The sequence below is a fragment of the Microtus ochrogaster genome, unplaced genomic scaffold (genome assembly GCF_000317375.1).
Source record: "Microtus ochrogaster isolate Prairie Vole_2 unplaced genomic scaffold, MicOch1.0 UNK70, whole genome shotgun sequence".
Taxonomy (NCBI): domain Eukaryota; kingdom Metazoa; phylum Chordata; class Mammalia; order Rodentia; family Cricetidae; genus Microtus; species Microtus ochrogaster.
The window spans coordinates 1590889-1596027 of record NW_004949168.1 but is presented as its reverse complement, the minus strand read 5'-3'; the positions used below and the strand labels follow the sequence as shown (position 1 = coordinate 1596027).

Genomic DNA, 5139 nt, shown 5'->3' with positions numbered 1-5139 from the left:
ACAGAGGGATCCTGCCTCAAAAAACAAAACACAGTTTCAAGAAGCACATTGCTTGATGTGGTCTATTCTTTCAGCTGAACTCGTTCAACGAGAGATGTGATTAGCTCTCAATTCTACCTCTATCAAATTTAATTTCATACTAGAACACACTGCTGAAGGTAGAAGAAAGTCCCAAAAGAAGGTCCTTCTAGAAGTCTCTGCACGGTGGCGACTCTGCTTGAGTCCTTACAAATGTCCAGCAGTACATTTTGCAGAGACTCTTCAGTGTTGGATAATTTGACTCTGGTCTCTCAGGCATACAATGACTCACTTTTTTTCTTTTTTTGAGACCAGGGTGTCACTCTTGTAGCCTTAGCTGGCCTGGAACTCAGAGACCCAGCTGTGTCTACTTCACAGCCTGAAAGACTCACCTGCAACCCCTTAGCGCTCCCTGAGGGGAAACACCTGCCTTCACCATATGCTCACCGACTGTTGGCCAAACACTATTTCTAGGATTTACTTCACTGTGTCTTAAAAGGCAAATACAAGCGAAACGCTGTGTGTTTTGACTCTGAGACAAAAGAGATCAGTTCTGATTATCAAGAGAGTTGAGAAGAATTGGTCAAGCAGGGAAGAATTTGCGTGTGTCTTAGAACCAGACAATCAAGGTCTAATCGCTTCAGCTCACAGAAGCCTTCAGAGCAACACAGAGGTGATAAAATATTACATCATGCAGAACCACTGTGAAGACTAAATGGGAAGCTGCATGAGATCTTGAAACTTCCCAGGGACAAATATATAAATATTCCATCAAACTGCTGCTCTCCAGATACTTGTCTTTTGCATATCAAGTATTGACTCTGTCCAGAAAATGACCCAGCTACTCAAATAGTCACAAAAATTATCTTAAACTAGTTGTGGTAAAATTTAAGCTTGATAAAGGGAAGTTTCTTGCTCATCTTTCTTCCTGTGCTATAGTGCCCCAAGCTCTAGGCAGAGCCTTCCTTTTTATTTTTTTAATTGATTTTATTGAGCTCTACATTTTTCTTGGCTCCCCTCCTTTGCTCTCCTCTCCCCTTCCCTCTCCCATGGTCCCCATGTTCCCAGTTTACTCAGGATATCTTATCTTTTTCTATTTCCCATATAGATTAAATCCATGTATGTCTCTCTTAGGATTCTTACTATTGTCTAGGTTCTCTGGGATTGTGATTTGTAGGCTGATTTTCACTGCTTTATGTCTAAAAGCCACTTATGAGTGAGTACATATGATATTTGTTTTCCTGGGTCTGGGTTACCTCTCTCAATATGTTTTCTAGATCCATACATTTGCCAGCAAATTTCAAGATGTCTTTTTTTTTTTTCTGTGTAGTACTCCATTGTGTAAACATACCACATTTTCCTTATCCATTCTTCAGTCAAGGGGCATTCAGGTTGTTTTCAGGTTCTGGCTATGACAAACAATGCTGCTATAAACATAGTTGAGCACATGTCCTTGTGGTATGATTGAGCATCCTTTGGGTATATAAACCAAAAGTGGTATTGCTGGGTCTTGAGGAAGGTTGTTTCCTAATTTTCTGAGAAATCACCATACTGATATCCAAAGGGGCTGTACCACTTTGCACTCCTGTTACCCCACATCCTCTCCAGCATAAGTTGTCATCAGTGTTCTTGATGTTGGCCGTTCTTACAGGTGTAAGATGGAATCTCAGAGTTGTTTTGATCTGCATTTCTCTAATGGCTAAGGATGTTGAGCATTTCCTTAAGTGTCTTTCAGCCATTTTAGATTCCTCTGTTGAGAGTTCTTTGTTTAGGTCTATACCCCATTTTTTATTGGGTTATTTATTCTTTTCATAACCAATTTCTTGAGTTCTTTGTATATTTTGGAGATCAGCCCTGTGCCCAATGTTGGGTTCGTGACGATCTTTTCCCATTCTGTAGGCTGTCGTTTTGTCTTGTTGACCGTGTCCTTTGCTTTACAGAAGCTTTTCAGTTTTAGGAGTTCCCATTTATTGTTTCTCTCAGTGTCTATGCTACTGGGGTTTTATTTAGGAAGCAGTCTTCTGTGCCAATGCATTCAATTGTACTTCCCACTTTCTCTTCTAGGAGGTTCAGTGTAGTTGACTTTATATTGAGGGCATTGATCCATTTGGACTCGAGTTTTGTGTATGGCAATAGATAAGGATCTATTTTCATTCTTCTACATGTTAATATCTAGTTATGACAGCACCATTTGTTGAATATGCTTTCTTTTTTCTATTTTATACTTTTTTGCTTCTTTGTCAAAAATCAGGCTTTTGAAGGTGTGTAGATTAATATCTGGGTCTTCGATTCGGTTCCTCCTGTCTGTTTTTATGCCAATAGCAGGCTGTTTTCAGTAAACTGTAACTCTGTAGTAGAGTTTGAAGTTAGGGATTGTGATGCCTCCAGAAGTTCCTTTAGTGTACAAGATTGTTTTAACTATCCTGGTTGTTTTGTGTTTTTTTTTTTTTTTTGCTTTTCCACATGAAGTTGAATACTGCTCTTTTGAGGTCTGTGAAGAATTTTGCTGGGATTTCGATGGGCATTGCGTTGAATCTGTAGATTGCTTTTAGTAAGATTGCCATTTTTACTATGTTAATTCCTACCCAAGAGCATGGGAGATCTTTCCATTTTCTGGTGTCTTCTTCAAATTTCTTTCTTCAAAGATTTAAAGTTCTTGTCATACAGGTCTTTCACTTGTTTGATTAGAGTTAGTTACTATGAGATATTTTATGCTATTTGTGGCTATTGTGAAGGATGATGTTTCAGCCAGAGCCTTCCTAACTCGATCCCAAACCCACCCTGCCTCCTGCTATGTTGGCGGAACCTTCCTGTGCTTCTGCTAGTCACCATCATCTCCTTCTGAGGCAAAGAAATTTATATGGGTCTCTAGGGTGAACCAAGATGTTATTTCAGTCCAGTTACTGACCCTTGCAGGTGACTAGAAGAAGTGACCTGCTTTTAGCCTAAGGGGCTAGAAAAAAAGTCTGTGGGGGCTTCTGGCAAATGTCTCATTCACGATAGAGACTGCACACGAGGAGACCCGGAGTTTCTTCCTTTTACCGATTTTTACATGATGCCAAAAGCAAGGCAGCCATCCGAGGCTGAGAAAAAAGGGGCTGCAAAACAAAGTAGTTTGAAGCTAGTCATAGTGGTGGTCCCTTGTAACCCTAGCATTTAGTAGTCTAAGATAGGAGAATTGCTTAAAGTTCAAGGCCAGGCTGGGCTACATATGACAAGACCCTGTCTCTAAAAAACAAACCTGAAAAAAGAAACCATGCAGAGGACTGTAGTGATACTTCATTTGTATTTTAATAAAGCTTGCCTGAAGTTCAGAGAGTAAAACAGCTGCCCTGATCAGCCTTATAGGCAGTGGCGACACACACCTTTAATCTCAGCAGCCACACTAGCTGTCATAGAAACAGGGTGGTAGTGAGGCACGCCTTTAATCCTAGCATTAGAGAGGAATATAAAATGGGAGGAGACACACATCTCCCACACAGTCTCATTCTGAGATTCCTGGGGGCAAGATCACCATTTCAGACTGAGGTAGAGGTAAGAGCCAGTGGCTTTTCTGACCTTCAGGCTGAACCCCAGTTTCTGTCTCTGGGTTTCTATAAACTGTGCTACAGAGGATGAGTAGGGAGTGCACTTGAACTTCATCGCAGCAATAATGCTGCGGCCCTGATGAACACCGAGGGAACAAAAGTACCCTCAGATATGAGGCACTCCTGGGACTCTCCAGAGCGGCTAGCCTCGGAGGGAGGTACGGCAGGCACATTATCTGAAGGTGGTGCTGAGGTGAGCAAAAGCATCCATTAGGACTACTAGTGTCTGAGGATTGTGGGAACGAAGGATTATCTGAAGTAGATTTTGAACCCTAGCATAGAAGCCTCTGATATGACCTAGCATAACCATGGAAATAATCATTAAAACAAAACAAATCTACCCAATAAATCTGAAAATCATACGATTCATTTCATAGTATTGTCAGTGGTTTCACAAATTCCACAGACAGGCAATGCACACACACACACCTACACACACACACACACACACACACACACACACACACACACACACACTGCCACTGAGGTCCCTGACCCCCTCCAACTTTTAACTGAGTATTCTGAATATTTACAATCAGTGTAATTAATATGGCTGAGTTTACTAAGTCCCTTTTCATTCTCAGTTTTGCTTCCTATGATTTTAGTCATAGTCAAAGGCAGCCCCCCCTCCCCCAGAAAAAAAATTAAATGTAAAATTCTGGTTGTATTTTGTTTTCAGCATACTTCATTTTGGATAGAATCTATTGCTAATCTTTGTTGTCGCATCCCCCTGAATTTTCATCACTCCCACTCTGTAACTCACGCTGGCCTCAAGCCTGTGATCAGTCTGTCTCTGCCCCGCAAGCACTGGGACTGCATCTGAGGCAACACAGCTGCTCTGGTCTGTGAGCGGCACCCAGCGTTTTCATTCCCCACTCCGCCTGTCTGACCCGTCTTCCTTTCCTCATTATGTGCAAAATTCTAGCTCCTCGTTTACTTGTAAGAAAACATCTTTACCATAATTCTTTTTCTTTTAGTTTTTTGAGACAGGGTTTCTCTGTAGCTTTGGAGCCTGTCCTGGAACTAGCTCTTGTAGACCAGGCTGGCCTCGAACTCAGAGATTCGCCTGCCTCTGCCTCCCAAGTGCTGGGATTAAAGGCGTGCGCCACCACCGCCCGGCTTACCGTTCTTATTTAAGAATCCCATTATGTCCATTATTTCTGGGTCCATACTCTACAGGATTTATTAATTGCTTTATGTGTATGAATGTTTGTTTGCATATTTGTATGTGTACCATGTGTGTGCCTAGTACCCAAGGAAGCCAAAAGGGGGTGTCAGATCCCCTAGAATTGGAGTTATAAACAACCGTGAGCTACTCTGTGGGTAATAGGAACCAAACCTAGGTCCTTTGTAAATGCAAGAATTCTTAACTGCTGAGCCATCTCTCCAGCTCCCAGACCCCAGTGGACAGTTGGTTTCCCCTGATTTCTTTTAGTTACCTGCCTCCCTCCTTCTCTTTCTCTCTTTCTCTCTCTTTCTCTCTCTCCCTCCCTCCCTCCCTCCCTCCCTCTCTCCCTCCCTCCCTCTCTCTCTC

General features: G+C 42.1%; 1 protein-coding gene across 2 annotated transcripts in view; it reads right to left on the bottom strand.

Annotated features, from left to right (window-relative positions):
- The window catches only part of Mpzl1 (myelin protein zero like 1), a 43908-nt gene that overhangs the window by 2792 nt on the left and 35977 nt on the right, over window positions 1–5139 (bottom strand). The window lies entirely within an intron of this gene.